This window comes from Ranitomeya variabilis, chromosome 4, assembly GCF_051348905.1.
Source record: "Ranitomeya variabilis isolate aRanVar5 chromosome 4, aRanVar5.hap1, whole genome shotgun sequence".
Lineage (NCBI taxonomy): Eukaryota > Metazoa > Chordata > Amphibia > Anura > Dendrobatidae > Ranitomeya > Ranitomeya variabilis.
In genome coordinates, this window is record NC_135235.1 from 319,010,175 (window position 1) to 319,035,079 (window position 24,905).

The following is a 24,905-nucleotide window of genomic DNA, read 5'->3' on the forward strand; positions in this document are numbered from 1 at the left end:
AGATCACGAAAAATGGAGACGCTACGCGTATCAGAAAATGTCACAATTTTTTTTTTTTTTTAACAAAGTTTGGAATTTTTTTTCACCACATAGATAAAAAAGAACCTAGACATGTTTGGTGTCTATGAACTCGTAATGACCTGGACAATCATAATGGCAGGTCAGTTTTAGCATTTAGTGAACATGGTAAAAAGCAAAACAAAAACAACTGTGGGGTTGCACTTTTTTTGCAAAACTAATGATGTCGTTCAAAAGTACAACTCGTCCTGCAAAAAATAAGCCCTCACATGGCCATATTGACAGGAAAATAAAAAAGTTATGGCTCTGAGAAGGAAGGGAGCAAAAAATTAAAATGCAAAACCAAAAATACCTCTTGTCGTTAAGGGGTTTTAATAGATGTGCATGAGAGCAAGGAGCTTATCAATCTGATATTGAGCTATGCTAAGGAATCCTAAAGAATCACGGCTCCTTCACATATTTTAACTTGTTAGGCATAAAAAAACCGCCTTAACATAAACGGATGTCTAGTACAATCTCTACTGGCATAAGTTAATGATAAAAGTATAAAACCATAAAGGGGTTGTCCAGTACCCAGAAAATAACTTTTTAAATGCAGTAGTAAAATATAACCACTATATACTCAGCAATATCTGCTCCCGGGACTCAGGTGGCATCAGCTGCTGGGCCTACGTGGCCTATCAGTGTCCACTAGTGGGATGCTGCGCTCTAATTACTTCCATTTGTCCTTTGTTCTTCCAAAGGCATGAGGCTCAGACAAACAGAAGTGCGTGTGCAATACCCCCAATAGCGTGTTTTTGTTTTTTTTTTAAATGTAGCTCCATTTCAGAAAATGTAAATCCTTATTTTATTATTGAGCAGACAAACTTTCAAAAAGAAGATGAAAAATAGGAGGAGAATAGAGTATAAATGGTTAAGAACAAATACTTTATTTATAAATCTGCCAAGTGACATAAATACAATACAAAAATGTTAAAAAGGGGAAAAGGATGATATACATGATCAGGTGCCACCAACCCCCATTAGTACAAAAATTCTAAGTAGCAGAAAGCAAGCTCTCCATGTGATACACATATATAATAACCAAATAGTCTATATAGGCATAGTAAATGTACTGGAGCAGCGCTTACCAAAGCAAACAGCAGGGTGTTAAGGTGAACGGGTGGTGGTACCGGGTTGGATCTAAGAACGCCCCAACGCACGTTTCGCCTCTTTGATGTGCAGCTTTTTCAAGGGGATAGCTCAGTAAATAGGCAAGGACCTTTTATGTCCCATTCAGGGTCATGTGGAACCGGTCACGTTGTGAACCGACCACTAGCATTGGCGCTCGCGGCGCATGCGCACCACAAACCGCAGGTCCTATCCCGGCCGACGGCGTCAAGCACCGATGCGCACGCGCGGGGACAGACGTCACCGCGCACGCGCGAGGGGCCTTTGAGACACCGTGGCTGAAGAAGGAGACTGCAGAAGCAGCGTCCATGCGCACAGCCAGGTGATACATGGCAAAGAACACATACATACACATTACAATGCAATGTCCACAACAGAGAAAACAGTAATCCAGTAGCATCAAATTCTATGAGCCATTATCAGTCTCTGGGCAAGATTCATGACAAAGCATCTTCCTGCAGACCCGGTCCTCCATATGACGTGTAACTTTACCAATGCATTAAATTCAGTCCAAAAGTATATATAAGAGTTGGAGACATCTGTAGATAAATATGGGCATATTTCGGTCCATGCCATAGAGTTTACTAGGGATATAAAAGTGAGAAAAAAAATTAATAAAATAAGAACACATGTTAAAAACAACAAAAAGATCCAAAACCAGGATCTTGGGGGAACATGATCGTATAGAAATGGGGACGATTTCATGAACCCCACGAAATGGTTAAATCATCATAGAAATGAGGCAAAGCTTAGTGTCTCATTTAGCCCGTTTGGTACCATTGTGTTAAGTCGCACTATCCAGCTTGCCTCTCGTTGGGCTAGAAGTTTTTTTATAATTCCCACCCCTCACGTCCAGATGCAGACTCTCGATCCCCCTGATCTGAAGAGACCCCGCGTCACAATTGTGAAAGGTCTTAAAGTGATGTGGTATCGTCTTCAGTCCAGAGGGATCGACCACCGTCCTGGCCGCGCAAATGTCTCGAACGTGCTCGCGCACCCTGACTCTAAATTCCCGGGACGTGAGGCCAATATAGATCTGAGGACAAGCACATGTGGCATAGTAGATAACATTACTTGTGCCACAAGTAATGTGCTGTCTAATTTTGAATTGTTTCAGGCCGTCGGAGGTTTCAAAAGTAGAGGTGCGTTGGACATTTGCGCAAGCCAGGCAGTGGCCACACTGGAAACAGCCCAAGGGGGGGCCCCGGGTGCCAAAGATATTTTTTATTGGTGGAATATAATGACTCCTGACTAGCAAATTGCCAATGTTCGGTGCCCTTCTAGCAGTCATAGCAGGAAAGTCACCCAAACTGTTCCCCAGGGCGGGCTCAGTCTTCAAGATAGACCAATGCTTATTCAGAATACCCCTGATGTTAAGCCATTCATGGTTATACGTACTAATAAACCTGATGGTATCCTTCTCACCTCCTCTTTTATGTTTCTTGGTTGCATACAATAGGTCACCACGCCGAGTTTTCCTGGCTCTATCAAATCCACGCTTGATGCACCTGCGGCTATAGCCGCGTGCCTCAAAGCGGGACTGTAAATCTGCAGCTTGATTGTAACATTTCTGATCGGATGAGCAGATCCGCCTTACTCTTAGGAACTGTCCGACCGGGACAGCTCTGATGGTGGCAGGGTTGTGGGCTGAGTCAGCACGAATCAAAGAATTGACAGAGGTTGGTTTACAAAAGACATCAGTCTGGATACACCGAGCAGTGTCGAGTTCCAGCGTGATGTCCAAAAAGTCAATCCTAACAAGATTATACTGATAAGTCAATCTAATATTGAATGGATTCGTGTTCAGTCTAAGCATAAAATCCTCGAGCTGCTGTGAAGTCCCCGCCCACATAAAGAAAATGTCGTCAATATAACGAAGCCAGCACAGCACATGGTCAGCGGCCCCCGCGCCCTCGTCGCCAAATAAGAATCTCTCCCAATAACCCAGCAAGAGATTAGCGTACGAGGGCGCGCAGGCCGCACCCATGGCTGTGCCGCGCTTCTGTAAATAAAAAACGTCTTTAAAGACAAAAAAGTTGTGAGTGAGGATAAAACACAGGAGCTCGAGGATCAATTCACAAACAGAGCTGTCCAGGTCGGAGGTCCCCAAGAAAAAACGGACCGCTTCTAATCCATGTGTGTGATCGATACACGTATACAGAGTTTGGATATCGGCGGTGACCAGCAACACATGTTGATCCACCGAGACGCTGTCGACCCTCGTAAGGACGTCCGCAGTGTCACGCACATAAGATGGCAGATTTTCTACTAGAGGTTTTAGAAAGTAGTCTATGAATTTACATATAGGGTCAGATAGACCTTCGATGCCGGACACTATAGGGCGCCCAGGAGGGTCGACGGCATCTTTGTGGATCTTTGGCAGGAGGTAAAAAGTTGGAGTCTTGGGGGACCTGACCATCAACCCCTCCAACATCCTTTTATCAATAGTGCCCTCCTCATGGGCCCTTATCAGGATTCGTTGCAACTGAGACGAGAAGGAGGTCACTGGATTGTATGACAGTTTAGTATAAGTATTAGTATCCTTCAACTGTCGAAACGCTTCTTTCTCGTATTTCTCACATGGCCAGACCACGATGTTTCCCCCCTTATCTGCTGGTTTATAGACCACATCCTTATATGATTGTAATTCCTCCAGGGCCTGCCGTTGCCGCTGAGTCAAATAATCGAATTTGCGCCTGGTTGACAGTTTTTTCAAATCTTCTGTCACCAGCCTCGTAAAGATCTCAACGGCCGGACACAGTGCAAAGGGGGGAAACCTCGTAGATCTGGGCATGACCGCTGCCGGGAACCTACCTGGATGAAACGTGTTTTTTTCATCGAGGAGGTCCTCGAGGTTTTGCAGTGCCTCCTTCTCCATCTCAGTCAACGTTTCGTTTTGTAGATGTTCCCTTATAGTGTAATTTCCTTAAAATGAGCTTCCGAGAGAACAAATGTAGATCTTTCAGTGCTAAAAAATAATTAAAGGAGTTAGTGGGGGAGAAGGTCAGGCCCCTCCCAAGAACATCCAATTGGGCATCTGAAAAGACACGAGATGACAAATTGTGTACCTGCAGCCCGCCCTGAGGTCCAGACGTCGGTCTCCCCCCTGCATGGCCCTTTTGTTTGGCAGCCTGTCGGGTAATCACCCCCTTAGCGGGTGGATTCGGCGTGGCTGTCTCACCGGAGGCCTGCTGGTGAGATGCACGTCTCTCATTTGTTGCATATGGTTACCTCAAAAAGGAATATACAGCCATACTGGCATAGATTTTCAGAGTAAACACACCAGCCTTTTCAGGTCTAAGAGATACTTTACACCATCAAGACATCCGCCGTACATGTATGGAATGAGTTGGAAGTGGGTGTATAGAGTGGGCTCACGCAGCGAGACTGCCCCATACCTGGCCGGGGATGGCGGTGTATTACAGCCAGAACCTGCTCCTAACAATCGTGGGTGGAGCAGAGCTCCGCCCACAATTGTTAACTTGTTAAATGCTGCTGTCAATCTCTGGCAACGGCATGTAAGACGAATCGACGTGCGTGCACGTTATACTCTCCACCCATCAGCACGCCCGTGATGTGATCGCGGCTCACCGGTGGGTTGTCATGACAGCGGGGGGTCTGCTGATGACCCCTGTGCCTGTCACTATGAAGCCCTGCCTGTGGCCAGGTTTCAAAGTAGACGGTGATTTCTGCGACATGCTGTGGCATCACTGTATATAGCACAAGCGATCAGACGATCAAAGCTTCAAGTCCCCTAAGGGGGTTAAAAATTGAAAAAAACAAAAAACCTAAAAGTTCAAATAACCGCATTAAGAAACGTTCAATCCAGGGGCGTAACTACGGCGGTCGCAGCGGTCGCCATTGCGACCAGGCCCCGCAGGTCAGGGGCCCGGGGCCGGCAGGTCAGAGCAGGGCCGGACTGGCCATCGGGCACTTCTGGCAAATGCCAGAAGAGCCGGTGCCAGTAGTGGGCCGCTGCACTGTTCCTCCCCCTCCCCCCGCCAGTGCCGCCGCCGCATTTAACTATACCGGCGTCTATGACACCGGTATAGTTCAATGCAATGATGGAGGAGAGAGCGTCACCTGACGCTCCCTCTCCCATCATTCCCCGCTCTGCCTCTGACAGTACACTGCGGGTGCGCGATGATGTCATATCATCGCGCACCTGCTGTGTCCTGGGCAGACTGCAGCCGCCGGGAGCAGCGCGGGCAAAAGGAAAGGTGAGAAGAGTTTTTTTTTTCTTTTTAACTGGACTGTGGGGCCATTATCGGGGGGGGAGATGAGATGTGGGCTGTGCTCTATATATCCCTGTGTGGGCTGTGCTGTATATACCCCTGTGTGGGCTGTGCTCTATATACCCCTGTGCGGGCTGTGCTCTATATACCCCTGTGCGGGCTGTGCTCTATATACCCCTGTGCGGGCTGTGCTCTATATACCCCTGTGCGGGCTGTGCTCTATATACCCCTGTGCGGGCTGTGCTGTATATACCCCTGTGCGGGCTGTGCTCCATATACCCCTGTGCGGGCTGTGGTCTATATATCCCTGTGCAGGCTGTGCTGTATATACCCCTGTGCGGGCTGTGCTGTATATACCCCTGTGCGGGCTGTGCTGTATATACCACTGTGCGGGCTGTGCTGGATATACCACTGTGCGGGCTGTGCTGTATATACCACTGTGCGGGCTGTGCTGGATATACCACTGTGCGGGCTGTGCTCTATATACCCCTGTGCGGGCTGTGCTCTATATACCCCTGTGCGGGCTGTGCTCTATATATCCCTGTGCGGGCTGTGCTGTATATACCCCTGTGCGGGCTGTGCTGTATATACCCCTGTGCGGGCTGTGCTGTATATACCACTGTGTGGGCTGTGCTGGATATACCACTGTGCGGGCTGTGCTCTATATACCCCTGTGCGGGCTGTGCTGGATATACCACTGTGCGGGCTGTGCTGGATATACCACTGTGCGGGCTGTGCTGTATATACCCCTGTGCGGGCTGTGCTGGATATACCACTGTGCGGGCTGTGCTGGATATACCACTGTGCGGGCTGTGCTCTATATACCCCTGTGCGGGCTGTGCTGTATATACCCCTGTGCGGGCTGTGCTGTATATATCCCTGTGCGGGCTGTGCTGGATATACCACTGTGCAGGCTGTGCTGGATATACCACTGTGCGGGCTGTGCTGGATATACCACTGTGCAGGCTGTGCTGGATATACCACTGTGCGGGCTGTGCTGGATATAACACTGTGCGGGCTGTGCTGGATATACCACTGTGCGGGCTGTGCTGGGTATACCACTGTGCGGGCTGTGCTGGATATACCACTGTGCGGGCTGTGCTGGATATACCACTGTGCGGGCTGTGCTGGATATACCACTGTGCGGGCTCTGCTGGATATACCACTGTGCGGGCTCTGCTGGATATACCACTGTGCGGGCTGTGCTGGATATACCACTGTGCGGGCTGTGCTGGACATACCACTGTGCGGGCTGTGCTGGATATACCACTGTGCGGGCTGTGCTGGATATACCACTGTGCGGGCTGTGCTGGATATACCACTGTGCGGGCTCTGCTGGATATACCACTGTGTGGGCTGTGCTGGATATACCACTGTGCGGGCTGTGCTGGATATACCACTGTGCGGGCTGTGCTGGCACCCAACACCATGTTGCAGTGCAGGAGATTCCTGCAACAGTCCGAGGCGTATCTAGGGGAAGGTGGGGGGGGGGTCCGGGGTGGGGGGGCCCCATTTGGAAGTTCGCACAGGGCCCATAACTTTGTAGTTACGCCACTGGTTAAATCCATTAAAATATAAAAACAATTAATGCAATGGGTAAACACTGCAAACGAAAAAAATTAAAGAACGTCAAAATTACGTTGTTTTTGGTCGCGTCAATTCCACAAAAAATGCTTTAACAAGTGATCAAAAAATCGCATCTGTCCTAAAATTGTACTAACAAAAACTTTGTCTGGTCCAGCAAAGAAATAAGCCATCACACACCTCCATCCGCCAAAAAGTAAAAATGATACGGGTCTTGGAAAATGCAGACAACCCAAATTTATTAATTTATTTTTTTAAAGTTCAGATGTTTTTTTTTAGTACTAAAATAATAGAAATATTTGAAATGTTTGTTATCGCCATTATCATATTGATGAGGAGAATCATAATGCAAAGTAATTCTTACCACAAAATGTACACTGTAAAAACAATTCCCAAAAAAGTAATATCAGAATTGGTTTTTTTTTCACCATTTACCGTACTTGGACAGCGTCAGAAGTAGGCAAAAGAACATCTAAACAAGCCTGATGCATTTGGAAACAAGTCCTGTGGACCGATGAGGTTAAAGTGGAACTCTTACGTCACAATGATCAAATGTATGGATGGAGAAACAAGGGCACAGAATTTCAGGAAAAGAACACATTGCCAACCATTAAGCATGGGGGTGGATCAGTCATTCTTTGGGGTTGTGTTGCAGGTAATGGCACGGGGAACATTTCATGTGTAACTGTTCCTCCACATGCAATCCTTTTTCTCCAGACACACACAGCCACATCATGTCCTATCCTGCTCCCACCTTCTAACACTCTGTCTGCTACTCCTCATCATACCCATTCATCCATCCCCCATTCCCATCACTGAAACCTGGCTCACCCCCTCTGACTCAGCCTCTCCAGCCGCGCTTTCCTATGGTGGATTCCACCTCTCTCACACCCCTTGCCCCAGCAACAAATGTGGTGGAGGAGTTGGCTTGCTCCTGTCCGACACCTGCTCCTTTGCCTCAATTGCGCTACCACCATCTGCTACTCTTCCCTCGTTTGAGGTGCACTCCGTCCGCATCTACTCCCCCTCCAACCTCCAGCTGGCTGTCATCTACCGCCCGCCAGAGCTAGCCATCTCCACCTTTCTCGACCACTTCACCACCTGGCTACTTCATTTCCTTTCTGCTGACATCCCCACTATCATCATGGGTGACTTCAATATCCCCATTGACACTTCCACCTCAGCTGCCTCTACTTTTATCACTGACTGCCTCCTTTGGCCTCATTCAGTGGTCCTCCGCAGCCTCTCACAAAGATGGCCACACGCTGGACCTGCTCTTCACCCACCTCTGTTCCCTTACTAATTTCACTAACTCATCCCTCCCCCTCTCTGACCACAACCTACTGACATTTTCTTCACTCTTCTCTCCTAGTGTGCAACTCCCACTCCACAAACTCACCCACTCTCGCAGAAATCTCAAACACCTCAATTTACACTCACTCTCTGAGTCCCTTTTCCCTCTTACACACATAGCTTCCTTACATGACACAGATGCTGCTGCTACTTTATACAACACCACAATAAAAGCAGCACTTGATTCGGCCGCCCCCCTCATGCACAGCAAAACTCGTACAATCAACAGACAGCCCTGGCTGACCAGCCTGACCATCGAACTGAGACAGGTTTCCAGGGTTGCTGAGCAGAGATGGAAGAGATCCCGTTCTGCCGAGCACTTTATCGCATACAAGCAGTCCCTCGCCAGCTTCAAGTCCACACTCACTGCCGCAAAACAAACTTACTTCTCATCTCATATCCTCCCTGTCTCACAACCCTAAACAGATTTTCAACACTTTCAATTCTCTACTCCGTCCCCCAGCACCTCCTCCCTCTCCCCTCATTTCTGCTGAAGACTTTGCCTCTTTCTTTAAGCAGAAGATCGATACAATCAGAGAAAGCTTCGGCCCGCATCCCCCAATGATGGATGTTTCCCTTGTGGTTCATGTGTCGCGTGTCCGAACATTCTCAGATGTGGAACCTTCAAGACTTCAGACGGGAGCAGGGAATTTAAAATACGAGAGTTTATTTCGTGCAATACGACATTTGTAATATACTATGCCACCTGTCCCTGCTCTTTGATCTATGTTGGTCTCACATCTAGGGAATTAAAAGTTCGGACGCGCGAACATGTATGACACATCCTGGCTGCTAAAGAAGTAGTGGATGTGTCAAGTCTGAAGACCTTGTCAAGACACTTCTGGTCTTTTCACGGATCTGATCCCCGCGGCCTGAAAGTGAGAGGCATAGAGAGGATACATGGAGGGATCAGGGGTGGCAATATGGTTAAAACACTGGCACAACGAGAGTGCTGGTGGATGGTCACCCTTGATACCCTGACTCCTAAAGGACTGAATGAGAAGCTGAGCTTTGCTCCGTTCCTCTGACTAACCCAGCTCCGTAGATTTTTATATGGTATACTGTGCACAACTGTTTTTGTTTCGTCACGCCTGTGCGATATTGGATGTACCATAGATATTGGGCATAATTGTCTTCTTCTCTCTCTAGTGTGAGTTTATCCACCATTCTTTTTAATATATTTTGTCATAATAATTGTCTTGTGTGTCTTTTATTTTTAGTTTATCCTTTATATATGACCACGGCTTTGGATGCTAGATAAGCTGCAATGGATTCCCCTTTTTCCACGAGTGGAAGTTACAAAGAAATAAGAAGCTCTCATCTATTGTTATTGTATTATCTTTATGTGTGCACTAACTGTAAATAATATCCACTGCACATGTCACTTTAATTGTATGTTTGTATTTGTCTCTGTGTGGTTAAGTCCACTTAGAGTCTTTCACATTAGGTGATTGACACAATGGGTGGGCTTTTATGTTCCCCCCTATATACCTCATTCATTGTTTTGCATGAGGTTCTTTCTTTCACTATTGTCCCCCACATAAGGAGTATTTTGGGATTATGTAGCGATTTTATCCTTCCAAAGATGGCCGCTGCCGTGGTCTCCTAGAAAATGGCTGCTGGTGGTGCGCATGCCCGCTGCCGCCCGGAGTGCTCGTCTTCAGCTGCGGCTGCCAGTATCAGCTGGGCGTGCGTGTCACTTGACGTCAAACGGCGGAGTTCCGCCCTCATGCACGCCCTGCTGTGACGGCCCCAGCGATGACGCGCCCTGGACGTCACCGCGCATGCGCCGTCTTTCCGGCGCCACTTCCGGTTTTATTGTTATTTAAACACCATGAGACTGACTATGAGCGAACCCTGTTGAGAAAGCTAGTACGCGAAACGCGCGTCCGGGGGTGCTGAGGAAGGTGGGGGTACTTTCCCTGATGACTGCAATGGGTAAGCCTGTAATATGTTACATTTAACTTTTGCCACTTATGTTAATGGGGTGCCTGTGGGACCCTTTGTACAAATGATATTGGCTTATGTCTGTTGCCGAAAGGATGTATTGTAGTATCCCCCCCAACTCAGCTACCGTCATGTCTCCTCCCTATTGTCATCTTTTATATGCATAGTGCACACAGCACTTATATGCAGTTTAGATACTTTGTTGTTACATTGTTATATTTATAGAAATAAAACGTTATATATATTTTTATACATAACTATGTTGTGGACTTTTTTGCTCTGTTTTTTTTGTGCTAACTTCTGCTTGGAGTTGTCCTGGTGACTTGGTGCCCTTTGGGCGCTTTGGGAGAGCTGGGGTTGCTTGCTTTCAGTTACAATATACTCTGGCGCTTCATGATTGTGTTATTAAATAGTGATCCTTAGTCTGCTGAACCGCCGCACAACCAGTTCTACCCTCACCTAGTGTATCCTCACCCATTCCCTGTAGACTGTGAGCCCTCGCGGGCAGGGTCCTCTCTCCTTCTGTACTTGTGTGTGCTTTGTATTGCTCATGTTTATTGTGCTTGTCTATATTTGCCCCTTTTCACATGTAAAGCGCCATGGAATACATGGTGCTATATAAATGTATAGTAATAATAATAAGGTGTAGAGAGAAGAATGGATTCAAAGAAATTTCAACAAATTCTTGATTCAAACATAACACCCTCTGTAGTAAAGCTGAAGTTGAAGAGAAGAAGGCTTCTACAAAGGATAATGATCCTAAACATGTTGTGAAAATACACAGTAGACTACCTCAAAAGGTGCAAGCTGAAAGTTTTACAATGTCCCTCACAGTCCCCTGATCTGAAGATCATTGAAAATCTGTGGCTAGAGCTCAACATAGCAGAGGATGCAAGATGGCCCAGGAATCTCACAGAACTGGAAGAATTTCCCAAGGAAGAATGGAAGAAAATCTCTCAAACAAGAATTGAAAGACTCTTGTCTAGCTACAAAAAGCATTTACAAGCTGTGATACTTGGAAAAGGGGGTGCTACTAGGTACTAACCATGCAAGGTGCCCAAACTTTTGCATTGGACCATTTTCCTTTTTGTCATTTTTAAAATGTAAAAGATGAAAATATATATATTTTTGCCTAAAATGCAAATAAAAAGTGTCATCTGTAACTTCAGACCTTTTAGAGATCATTTCATGATCAACTTGCTTAACTGCTTACATGCCACTGTATATCCACAATTATGGCATTAAAGTGTATTAATTAGGGCCAACACTATTCCTAAATTCCAATGAATGTGTATATATACACTCACCGGCCACTTTATTAGGTACACCATGCTAGTAACGGGTTGGACCCCCTTTTGCCTTCAGAACTGCCTCAATTCTTCGTGGCATAGATTCAACAAGGTGCTGGAAGCATTCCTCAGAGATTTTGGTCCATATTGACATGATGGCATCACACAGTTGCCGCAGATTTGTCGGCTGCACATCCCAAAGATGCTCCATACAAGGCAGGATGGATCCATGCTTTCATGTTGTTTACGCCAAATTCTGACCCTACCATCCGAATGTCGCAGCAGAAATCGAGACTCATCAGACCAAGCAACGTTTTTCCAATCTTCTACTGTCCAATTTCGATGAGCTTGTACAAATTGTAGCCTCAGTTTCCTGTTCTTAGCTGAAAGGAGTGGTACCCGGTGTGGTCTTCTGCTGCTGTAGCCCATCTGCCTCAAAGTTCGACGCACTGTGCATTCAGAGATGCTCTTAGGCCTACCTTGGTTGTAACGGGTGGCGATTTGAGTCACTGTTGCCTTTCTATCAGCTCGAACCAGTCTGCCCTTTCTCCTCTGACCTCTGGCATCAACAAGGCATTTCCGCCCACAGAACTGCCGCTCACTGGATTTTTTTTCTTTTTCGGACCATTCTCTGTAAACCCTAGAGATGGTTGTGCGTGAAAATCCCAGTAGATCAGCAGTTTCTGAAATACTCAGACCAGCCCTTCTGGCACCAACAACCATGCCACGTTCAAAGGCACTCAAATCACCTTTCTTCCCCATACTGATGCTCGGTTTGAACTGCAGGAGATTGTCTTGACCATGTCTACATGCCTAAATGCACTGAGTTGCCGCCATGTGATTGGCTGATTAGAAATTAAGTGTTAACAAGAAGTTGGACAGGTGTACCTAATAAAGTGGCCGGTGAGTGTATATATACCTGTCTTAAAAGGTCTACAGTGATGATGTCAGAAGAGTTTGCCCGATTACTTGAGTAAACCAAAGTAAACTATAGTAAAGAGAGGCGGCCATGGGAGAAGGGCGCCAGGCCCGACACTAGAGCCAGGACCGGTGAGTGACACATGGCTCACAGTTGACATTCTTTCAGGTTAGAGTTGTTCACTTTTCCCAACTTTTCCATCTGGGTGTCCCAGACCACTGTAAGGAGACTGCAGGCACGTAGGATGCAGTAACGGACTGTACACAGACCAAGAGTGATGGGGGTTTATTATACAACAGAGACTCCAAGCAGGGACAAAATGGAGGGATTATATTCCCTAATACAGCAAATGACTAATGAGGATAACTTAAGGAACAAGGACAAGTGAAGCAGACAATTCAATAAAATATAACTTATCACTCAGATGACAATCACGATTGAACTCCTGTCAGTGACTGGGCCTCTTAGATTGTGTCAAAGTGGCAGTCTGTCACAGTCCTGAGGAAGATGGGGTAGTATCTCCTGACGTTGGCGGTGTCCTCTCATGGTCCTGACGATGGTGGTGACTCCTCGGGATCCTGACGCGGGTCTTGGGTCCAACCGATGATGCGATGAAGAAGGAAACGTCCTTATCCTCAGCGGTGAATGTCTCAAAACTACGGAGACCTGTGGCACTGCCCAAACACAGTATACAACGGGCAGCCCGGTTCGCTGTGCCATATTGATGCGTACTCAAGTCTCGTTCACAGACCTTGTCTCTCACGGTCAGTACTGTCAGCAGGGGCGACTGTGGCAGTGGTCTCAGCGATGTCAGCGGGGACAGCGGTGTCTGAGAGATACCCAATCGGTAGTCTCCTGTCAAAGCGCTTTGCCGTCCCAGGCTCTGCTCTACTCTGCCCGGTCGCCTCACAGCTGATTTTACCTCACAGGCGTCTCTCGCGCTCGATGTTCCTGCTCAAACTGTTTGAATCCTTGAGCGTGAACGTTCTCTCAGCTGGACACGCCCCCTTCTCTCGAGTACAGGGAGTGGTCCCGCGCTTTAAGCTTTCCCACCTGCAATTTAGGTGACAGCCCCGACGGTTCCGGACCCATTACGGAGGAGACATGCCTACTTGGTTTCTTCCCCTTACACCATCATAACCACTTCTTCCAGCCACGACATCTATTATGCCGCGGGCAGTGAGGAGTATGGCAGGGAGCACATGTTCTACTACAGGATCTAACTGGGGTCATTTTAAAAGTGTCATTCACTTAGAGATCCAGGACATTGTTGAAGAATTTGGGACCCATGGATCTTAGGTGCTAGCGATGCCACTGATTTATTGGGTGAAATCTATGTGACTTTTGCCATTTGAAGCAGATGTCACCAGAAGACCCCTATGACCGCACCAGAGACCCACTTATGATGGACAAAACATAAAATATCAACAATAATCATGTATTCACATGGACTGGAAAAAAAGTACATAAATATTTTATCCACAGCAGTAGGAAAAAGCCTATTAAAGCTTAAGCAGAAAAAAGCAATTAGTGTTTGGTGTGTATTGAACTGAACCCTACTGCAGACATTTCACACCACTTGGCATTATTTCCTGCTTTTTAGTACATTTTACAGTAAAGTGAATGCTGTCACCCAATACTGCCACTCATCTGGCAAAACAGCCAAGCCCATCAACACGTGGGAAAAAGAAAAGGAGGAAGAATGGGATTTGGCCGCAACAGGAAATGATAATACCAAAACAAGGATGCCTTCACAAAAAGACCAAAAGAATGTTTACAAAAACAATTATAATCTTTATTGAAATACACAATATAAAAACATAAAAAAACAGTAGCCACTGATGCAAGGAACACAGAGTGGGACCCACATAGGAATCAACCTCAAAAAAACAGTGATACAATCATATTAAATAATGAACAGGCTGAACAAAAAAAAATAAAAATTTATGTTTTTATATTGTGTATTTCAATAAAGATTATAATTGTTTTTGTAAACATTCTTTTGGTCTTTTTGTGAAGGCATCCTTGTTTTGGTATTATTATATTTATTCCTTCATGACCTGAGTAGGGTTATTTGGTGTTTCTCGCAACAGGAAATGGTTAAAGGTACCTTCACACTCAGCAACTTTACAACGAGAACGACAACGATCCGTGACGTTGCAGCGTCCTGGTTAGCGTCTCGTTGTGTTTGACACGCAGCAGCGATCTGGATCCCGCTGTGATATCGCTGGTCGGAGCTAGAAGTCCAGAACTTTATTTGGTCGTCGGGTCGGTGTGTATCGTCATGTTTGACAGCAAAAGCAACGATTCCAGCAATGTTTGACATGGAGCTAACGACCTGTGACAACGATAAGTGAGTCACCGTTACGTCACAGGATCGCTCCTGCATCGTTGTGGAGCTGCTGTGTTTGACGTCTCTACAGCGACCTAAACAGCGACGCTGCAGCGATCGGCTCGTTGTCTATATCGCTGCAGCGTCGCTGAGTGTGACGGTACATTAAGGCTTCACTTTTAAAGACGTATGCCCCAAAAACAGCAAGAAAATGCCACAAGCTAAAATGCATTGTCTCTAGAGATATTTGTTCTTTAAACTTTGACGTCTAACTTTTGGCAACATGTAAATCCAGCTATAGGTGACCTGTCCATCACTGGCGGCTGCTGGCAGGCTATTGTGCATTTTTATCTATAAAGTCCTAAAACTGATGGAGGCCTAGAAGGTTTTACCCTTACGCACCATTCTTTTCCGGATAACTTTAGCCTTCAGTGAAAATAATCTATAAACCGCTGACATGTGAAGTGACAGGTAAGATCAACACTATTAATCATTGATACATTAGGTTTTGTGCATATGGATTTTTCTTTTTAGGCGGTCAAAAACTATGACATTTTTAGCGGTAACAGCTTCAAGAAATGCATCTTTTTTGGGAGTTTTTGGAGGATTTTTTGTGTTTCTAGAACTGTTTCCTCAAGCAGTTTGGAAGAGTTTCTTGTTTTGAGTTTTTGCAGCCTTTTAATAGGACAGTGCTTAATTTAGATCTGATTCCATTAAGAGCGGCTTCAAGGAAATGACATGCGCTCCTAAAAAAACTCAGAGTGCACACACCCTCTGGCAGAAAGTGAACATTTGGTTCTTGAGATTAAAATGTTGGAAACTAGAAAAATGGGCAAGTGCTGTTGAAAAGTGGGCCAAGGAAGGACAACTTCCGGTGAGCAGCTAAAGAGTCATGGGCACCCAAGGATCATGGAGATGGAAGGATGGGAGATCTCGCCTTCTTGGTCAGATTCCAGAGGAAAGCTACTAATTGGTGAGAAAGATAACACTGTCTACAATAAAAGGTGTCAGAACAGATTGGTTGGAGTGTCCATGGTGATCCCTGTGCACCACCACATACAGTGCCACATACAGTGCCCACAAAAGCATCACAACTGGAATATGGAGCAATGGCCTGGTCTGATTAATCAGATTGTCTTCTACATCACGTAGATCATGGGTACATAACCTACAAGAAACAAAATAAGCAAAATCCCTGCTGTAACTAAATAAGTAAAAAGCAGAAGTGCATTTAAATAACACAGGGTTCTTAGTAATACTGTTTTTGAATAAAAAAATAGCATAAAAGCCACCCCACCGCAACAAGGTGACTCTGATCGGGAGGTCCTACACAGTCCCATATTAAAAACCTTACCATTTGTCACAGTTGACTTCAGTGTGTGAATAGGTGCAGACAAAAGGAGAGGGCACGACCTGTGGCCACCGGTCTGGGGAAGCCTTTAAATGCAATTTCCAGCTCAGGAGGGGGAGGCCACTCCCCAGCTTGCACAGAATGCAAAAATACAAAGAAAAAAACACAAAAATTGAGCTTGCATTAAGTTGGTACACATGCAGCACATAAACGCATGTTCACATTGGCGATAAAGCCTACAAAACCAACAAGAAACAAAATGAGCAATGCAGATAATGGGTACATATACATAAATTATCTGAGGAATAGATGACACCTGGATGCATTTTTGGAAGACCACAGGCTGATGGAGTAGTGTTATTGTGATGATCTAGACCAAGGGTCCCCTACCTGTAGCTCGAGAGCCACATGTGGCTTGCGGGCCGATGATGTGTGGCTCACGGCTGTCTGCCAGCTGGGTGCACTAGCACCAGGTGTAGAAAACAGATATTAAGAGCAGATCTCTAGATGGTGACTTTTGTGTCTACCCCTGCACAGAGGAGAAGATCTGAATGGGGTGAGATAGGAAACTCTGGAGCTTGGCATACTGCCTTGGTGTGATTTCAATGGAAAAGCTTTGGCTGCCATCACACCAGTAACGGGGGCTCTGAGTGTCACTACTGTGAGGGGGTAGGAGCTTGATGTGGCTCGTGACCCTCTCTCAGAGCTGTCAAGCAAAAAAGGCAGCACACTGCAGCGCTAACACATGCAAACATGAAACACAGAAATTTAACTGCATTACTGCACTAAAAATATGAAAAATGAGAGCGTTTAGCGCATAAAAAAGGCCAATTTTATGTGTACCTGGTAGCCACTTTACGGCATCTCTCTTATACCAGGTCCTACGCTTTCCTTCCTCGCTGAGAATAAATGTCTCCATGTGAATGGGTACCTATGAAAACCTCTCATGAGACTAACATTCTCTTTCTCTGTGGAGGGGTACTAGACCTGCTGCAATCAAGACACCTGTGACTAGGAGGCGGAGTGCTCGGTCAGAAGGTTAGACAATACATTTGAAAAAACTGACTGTCACATCCAAACATAGATCAAGTGTGAACAGGTGCTGAACCTTAGAGTCACCAACTCCTATACAGTCAAGCAAAAAAGGCAGCACACTGCAGCGCTAACACATGCAAACATGAAACACAGAAATTTAACTGCATTACTGCACTAAAAATATGAAAAATGAGAGCGTTTAGCGCATAAAAAATGCCAATGTTATGTGTACCTGGTAGCCACTTTACGGCATCTCTCTTATACCAGGTCCTACGCTTTCCTTCCTCGCTGAGAATAAATGTCTCCATGTGAAGGTTTTCATAGGTACCCATTCACATGGAGACATTTATTCTCAGCGAGGAAGGAAAGCGTAGGACCTGGTATAAGAGAGATGCCGTAAAGTGGCTACCAGGTACACATAAAATTGGCCTTTTTTATGTGCTAAATGCTCTCATTTTTCATATTTTTAGTGCAGTAATGCAGTTAAATTTCTGTGTTTCATGTTTGCATGTGTTAGCGCTGCAGTGTGCTGCCTTTTTTGCTTGACTGTATAGGAGTTGGTGACTCTAAGGTTCAGCACCTGTTCACACTTGATCTATGTTTGGATGTGACGGTCAGTTTTTCAAATGTATTGTCTAACCTTCTGACTGAGCACTCTGCCTCCTAATCACAGGTGTCTTGATTGCAGCAGGTCTAGTACCCCTCCACAGAGAAAGAGAATGTTAGTCTCATGAGAGGTTTTCATAGGTACCCATTCACATGGAGACATTTATTCTCAGCGAGGAAGGAAAGCGTAGGACCTGATATAAGAGAGATGCCGTAAAGTGGCTACCAGGTACACATAAAATTGGCCTTTTTTATGCGCTAAACACTCTCATTTTTCATATTTTTAGTGCAGTAATGCAGTTAAATTTCTGTGTTTCATGTTTGCATGTGTTAGCGCTGCAGTGTGCTGCCTTTTTTGCTTGACTGTATAGGAGTTGGTGACTCTAAGGTTCAGCACCTATTCACACTTGATCTATGTTTGGATGTGACGGTCAGTTTTTTCAAACCTCTCTCAGAGCTGACCATGGCTCTCAAGGTCAGAAAGGTTGGACACCTCTGCTCTAGGCAATGTTTTGTCAAGAATCCTTGTGCCTAGTGTTAACGTGGATGTTACTAAGACACATGGCACCAACCAAACTAAGTACATCTACTGATGGCTGAGGGATTACCTCTTTCTGCAGAATAATGTGCTCTTCTACAATGCAAAAATAGGGGACTAGTTTGAGGAACATAACAAACAGTTCAAGGTATTACCTTGGCCTTCAAATTCCCTGTATCTCCTTCTGATCGAGCATCTCTGGGATGTGCTGGAAAAACTATTCTGATCCCCAATCCATTGCGGCTGCATCTCACAAGGATGGTCTTAAAGGATATATATACACGAGGGAATCCACCTGAAAAAGAGCCTGGAGCTTCTGATAAAATGAGCATAGCCTATGCACCGCAGCGTGAAGACCACAATGCTGTGCACGTTCAATCTTGTGTTACGTCTTATAGGTGCTTCAGGTTTCAGAAACTTCTCGCCCCCATATTGTAAGATACAGAGAAAAGATCCCAGCGTCTGGCCACAAATACGATGGCAAAGCAGTGAAGCTGCTCCATGAAATAGACTGCCGGCGCCTTCCTAACGCAGCCTCGCCTGGAAACACTTGGAGGCTGCCGGCAGAACACGTACCCTCCTTAAGAGACGTTATCCAGCCTTGTGGAATGAATGCCTTGATGGGTCACAGACGGTTTACAGGCACAGCGGCCTACATTATTACATTATCTTAGGCATGTGGTTTTAATATTATGTTTGACCAGTGTATAATCTCACCCACGTACTTGTTACATGCATTATTAAAAGTTTTAAACTTTGATCAACCTTTGTAATAAGTTCAACAAAAGCAAGAGTGGGGCCTGGCGTGGCCCAGTAGGATCCTTGAAAGGTCAATGATAAAAAATATCAAGTATATTCAAGGTGATGGACACAACACAGCTCACCATTAAGGTAATACTAATTATCATATTTTCCTCCCATCTGCCAGGCAGCAGGATAGGATCCCCATCTCTATTTATCTTAAAGGGAAGCTGTCAACAGATTTTTTTTAATGTAATCCAAGAGCAGAATGATGTAGGGGCAGAGACCCTGATTCCAGCGATGTATCACTTACTGAGCTGCTTGCTGCAGTTTTGATCAAATTCTTGTTTTACCTGCTGCAGATCTACCAGTTCTCTTGAATGCTGAGCTCTGTATAACCCCGCCCACACTACTGATTGGCAGCTTTCTGTAAGCTGCCAATCAGTGGTAGGGGCGGGGTTACACAGAGCAGGAGGACTACATGGCACCAGACAACCAGTCCTCTACTGATCATCTCTTGCTGATAAAACATTGATTTTATTGAAACTACAAAAAGCAGCCCAGCAAGTGACATCTCTAGAATCAGGGTCTCTGTCTGCAAAAACATGCTGCTTTCATATTACAGAACAAAAACCTGGTGACAGATTCTCTTTAAGGCTACGTTCACATTTGCGTTGTGCGCCGCAGGGTCGGCGCCGCAGCGCACAACGCAAACAAAAACGCGGCAAAACGCACGCTAAAACGCTGCGTTTTGCGCCGCATGCGTCCTTTTTGGCCGAAAGTTGGACGCAGCAAAAATGCAACTTGCTGCGTCCTCTGCGGCCGGACGCGGGCGCCGCAGCGATGCATGCGGCGCAAAACGCAAGTGCGACGCATGTCCATGCGCCCCCATGTTAAATATAGGGGCGCATGACGCATGCGGCGCCGCTGCGGCGCCCGCCGCTAATGTGAACGTAGCCTAACTGTGGTGTCAGGATCTGGCCACAGCTATTATCCTCACAGTTTCCAGGGCACAACCAACACCACATATCCTCCGGTAAGTCACTACGGCTAATCAGCCAGTGTGTGTATGGATGTGCGCACCGCCACGCTTCTGCTTACCAGCACAAAGTCTATAGTGTCCCTGAACAAAGGGTAGAGAACTGGCCATGATATTCAGCTCCTTTCTTCTCGGGCACATTGCAGAGAGTTCCAGCACCAGCCATGACGAGGTCACACTGCTTCAGCACAATGCAGAAAGTTCTCACCCCCACCAGTGACCCAGGGAAAGAGCTCTGCACGTCCCTATGCACTCGCCTGTGACATGCATTTGTCACCCTGTAGAGCAGAATACAGCACCGCCTGTGTAACAGTGCCCATCACATCACAAGATCATATATTATTCATCCAATGCATATAAGCTGGATAAAGAACAGCATGCAGGACAATGTAGGGGAAATCCGGGCTACGAACATCGAGCAAAAATACCGCATGGACCTACTGCAAAGTCCGCAAACTGGGCTAGCAATGTAAACTCTGTGTCACTGCAGTCTACGGCTCCATCGGGGGTTTGTCTGAATCCTGATTTTGAGTCATGATCGCACTACGTAACTGCATTGGATTAGGGTTAGGTCCTAGTGTTTGTCAGCGGCTTTCTCCTCAGTGCAAACACATGAATGCTCGGCCGAGCTGAGCGCTCATGTGTATGGCGCAGTGGAGTGAGACAGTTGTTTGCCAAATGAATGTTTGGCCCGCACCCATCTCATATATATGGGGGCCAGCATGACACTATTTGCGTATGGGGACAAGCATGAGGCTATTTCTGTATGGGGGCCAGCATGAGACTATTTGTGTATGGGGGCCAGCATGAGACTATTTGTATATGGGGCCATCATAAGACTATTTGTATGGGGGCCAGCATGAGGCTATTTGCGTATGGGGGCCAGCAGGAGGCTATTTCTGTATGGGGTCCAGCATGAGACTATTTGCATATGGGGGCCATCATAAGACTATTTGTATGAGGGCCAGCACGAGGCTATTTATGTATGAGGACCAGCATGAGACTATTTCTATATGGGGGCCAGCATGAGACTATTTGCGTATGGGGGTCAGCATGAGACTATTTGCATATGGGGGCCATCATAAGACTATTTGCATATGGGGGCCATCATAAGACTATTTGTATATGGGGCCATCATGAGACTATTTGTGTATGGGGGCCATCATGAGACTATTTGTGTATGGGGGCCATCATGAGACTATTTGTGTATGGGGGCCATCATGAGACTATTTGTGTATGGGGGCCATCATGAGACTATTTGTGTATGGGGGCCATCATGAGACTATTTGTGTATGGGGGCCATCATGAGACTATTTGTGTATGGGGGCCATCATGAGACTATTTGTGTATGGGGGCCATCATGAGACTATTTGTGTATGGGGGCCAGCATGAAACTATTTGCGTATGGGGGCCAGCATGAGACTATTTGCGTATGGGGGCCAGCATGAGACTATTTGTGTATGGGGGCCAGCATGAGACTATTTCTATATGGGGGCCAGCATAAGACTATTTGCATATGGGGGCCACCATAAGACTATTTGTATATGGGACCATCATGAGACTATTTGTGTATGGGGGCCAGCATGAGACTATTTGTGTATGGGGGCCAGCATGAGGCTATTTGTGTATGAGGACCAGCATGAGACTATTTCTATATGGGGCCATCATGAGACTATTTGTGTATGGGGGCCAGCATGAGACTATTTGCATATGGGGGCCGGCAGGAGTGTAAACCTCCAAAACAAAATCCTCTACAAAAACACTTGTAAAACTCTTCCTAACCATTTCTATTGGAAACACTTTGCTTTTTTGACGGGGGAGGGGGGGGGGGGTTGTAAAGGATTTGACAGAGTGGACAGTGGAAACAAAGAGTGCTTGTCAGTGAAGTGGATCCTGATGGGATCTGCTCCAAACTAGGCACTGTCCAAAAAAAAAAAAAACTTCAGACACCTAAGGAAAAATGCTCTTCCTATACTGTTCCAGGAAATATAAACTCCTCAAACAAACGGACTATTTCCTGAAGTTGTTTCCATTTGAGAAACTGCGCGAATAAAGCCAAATATCACTCATTCCCTTCACACAGCAGCAAAATATAATTACAATTACTATCCACACAAAATAATGGAGTGCTACTGATATCGAGGCCATGTGTGTGGTGAATAAATGAGGAACTCAATGATGCATGAAAAGGAAGCAGGTGTCACCTCTGGGCCCGAGCGTCACCCGCTGCAATCTTGCCAACTTTACTTATCATTTAATATAGACATCAAATATATACCGGTATATATATATATATATAGTCATCCCTCCAGATACAATGGTCTTAGGTCAGGGGCAGACACACCATTGGTGCAACCTGTGCAGCCACACAGGGGCCCGGGAGGTAAGGGGGCCACTGCCACCTGAAAGCGGCTTCAGTCACAGACACATTGTTGGACTGCCGGTGGCCTCTTCTGTCGGGGTCTTCCCTGTCATCAGTTACACTTTTAACATGCACATTTTTTTTTTTTTATAATGTTCATTGCAACATGAAACCAATTTCCAGTGTCATGAACAGCACAGCTCCGCTGCAGGTGTAATTAAAGGGGTTATCCACCACCAATTATTTGTTACCATGGGTCTAAGAACTAACGTGACCAGGTTACTGGGATGCAACAACGCAGATAATAATGATGTGGAAGTGGTCAACCAGAGCTATTTATTTTCACTTCATTTAGGCGTCACTCTTAATAATGGGCCTGTCGCCATGATATACCCTTCAAGCGCCCCTGATTGTTAAACTGGTACGAACGGGGATCACCAGTACTTCCCGCTAAGGCCTCTTTCACACTAGCATTCGTGCACTATTATTCGTGTCCTTTTTTTTTCAAAGTATATTTTTTTTCTAAGTATGCAGCAGTTATAACATGGCAGAATATAACAAGCATCTCTCTTCTCTTCAATACAGGTAATCATATCATTCATTCCCTGAACTGAACTATCCTGCATGTCTATTGCTCCATTCCCTGACAGCAAGCGGCTTGGATGGTAATCATATCATTCATTCCCTGAACTGAACTATCCTGCATGTCTATTGCTCCATTCCCTGACAGCAAGCGGCTTGGATGGTATCTGATTCATTCTATCTTCGGCATTGAATCCTGCATATAGCTATATATGTTAGTCACCTTATTATGCATTTGTTTGTGTTTATAGATATGTAACTCACTTTTGCTTGTCCCTATGTAGAGAGATCACATAACTTTTTCAAAGGGGTTTATGATCCATGCAGACCTGGACATTTGTTTATCTGATCACTACATTTATTGTGTCCTGCTGTCTCAACTGAGTTAGATTGATTGGTAACAAGAGGGGGAGAAACACCCTTTTCCAAAAAAAAAAAAAAAAAAAGTGAGATCTAAGGCTACGTTCACATTTGCGTTGTGCGCCGCAGCGTCGGCGCCGCAGCGCACAACGCAAACAAAAACGCGGCAAAACGCACGCTAAAACGCTGCGTTTTGCGCCACATGCGTCGTTTTTGGCCGAAAGTTGGACGCAAAAAAAATGCAACTTGATGCGTTTCTTGCGTCCAACGCTTGCGGCCATGCGGCGCAAAACGCAGCACAACGCATGTCCATGCGCCCCCATGTTAAATATAGGGGCGCATGACGCATGCGGCGCCGCTGCGGCGCCCGCCGCTGCGGCGCTGACCGCAAATGTGAACGTAGCCTTAGAGCTAGCCTTCTATAAATGTAGACATAGCTTGGGGATGCATTCATGCAGGGATGCATTCGTGCACTATTATTCGTGTCCTTTTTTTTTAAAGGGAACCTGTCACCCCGTTTTTTCGGTATGAGATAAAAATACTGTTAAATAGGGCCTGAGCTGTGCATTACAATAGTGTAGTTTGTGGACCCCGATTCCCCACCTATGCTGCCGAAATACGTTACCAAAGTAGTCGTTTTCGCCTGTCAATCAGGCTGGTCAGGTCGGATGGGCGTGGTGTCTTCCCCCAGATCTTGCGTAGTTTTCCGTTGGTGGCGTAGTGGTGTGCGCATGTCCAAGGTCCCGAATCCTGCACAGGGGTGTGAAAATAGCAGCGATGTCCGTTATTCCATTGGTGGTCGGTGGGCGCGGCCATCTTGCTTTGGCCGCGCGTGCGCAGAAGCGGCGCTCTGCTGGCCGCGGCTTCAGGAAAATGGCCGCGGGCATCCGCGCGTGCGCAGATGGCTATCGCGGCGGCCATTTTCGTGAAGCAGAGTTCGCATCTCGGCTTCACGAAAATGGCCGCCGCGATAGCCATCTGCGCACGCGCGGATGCCCGCGGCCATTTTCCTGAAGCCGCGGCCAGCAGAGCGCCGCTTCTGCGCACGCGCGGCCAAAGCAAGATGGCCGCGCCCACCGACCACCAATGGAATAACGGACATCGCTGCTATTTTCACACCCCTGTGCAGGATTCGGGACCTTGGACATGCGCACACCACTACGCCACCAACGGAAAACTACGCAAGATCTGGGGGAAGACACCACGCCCATCCGACCTGACCAGCCTGATTGACAGGCGAAAACGACTACTTTGGTAACGTATTTCGGCAGCATAGGTGGGGAATCGGGGTCCGCAAACTACACTATTGTAATGCACAGCTCAGGCCCTATTTAACAGTATTTTTATCTCATACCGAAAAAACGGGGTGACAGGTTCCCTTTAAAGTATATTTTTTTCTAAGTATGCAGCAGTTATAACATGGCAGTTAGACAGGGCAGGAGAC

The 24,905-nt window shown here is 46.3% G+C and overlaps 1 long non-coding RNA gene across 2 annotated transcripts; it reads right to left on the reverse strand.

Annotated features, from left to right (window-relative positions):
* Positions 1-7: 7 nt before the first annotated feature.
* Positions 8-23,539, reverse strand: LOC143764661 (uncharacterized). 2 transcript variants are annotated; one of them, XR_013213247.1, is made up of 4 exons: positions 23,366-23,539; positions 4,257-4,379; positions 4,003-4,156; positions 8-1,772 (listed from the first exon to the last, which is right to left on the reverse strand). It is a non-coding gene; the product is annotated as an uncharacterized LOC143764661 (long non-coding RNA). The 2 variants fall into 2 exon arrangements; XR_013213248.1 differs by lacking the exon at positions 4,257-4,379.
* Positions 23,540-24,905: the final 1,366 nt, after the last annotated feature.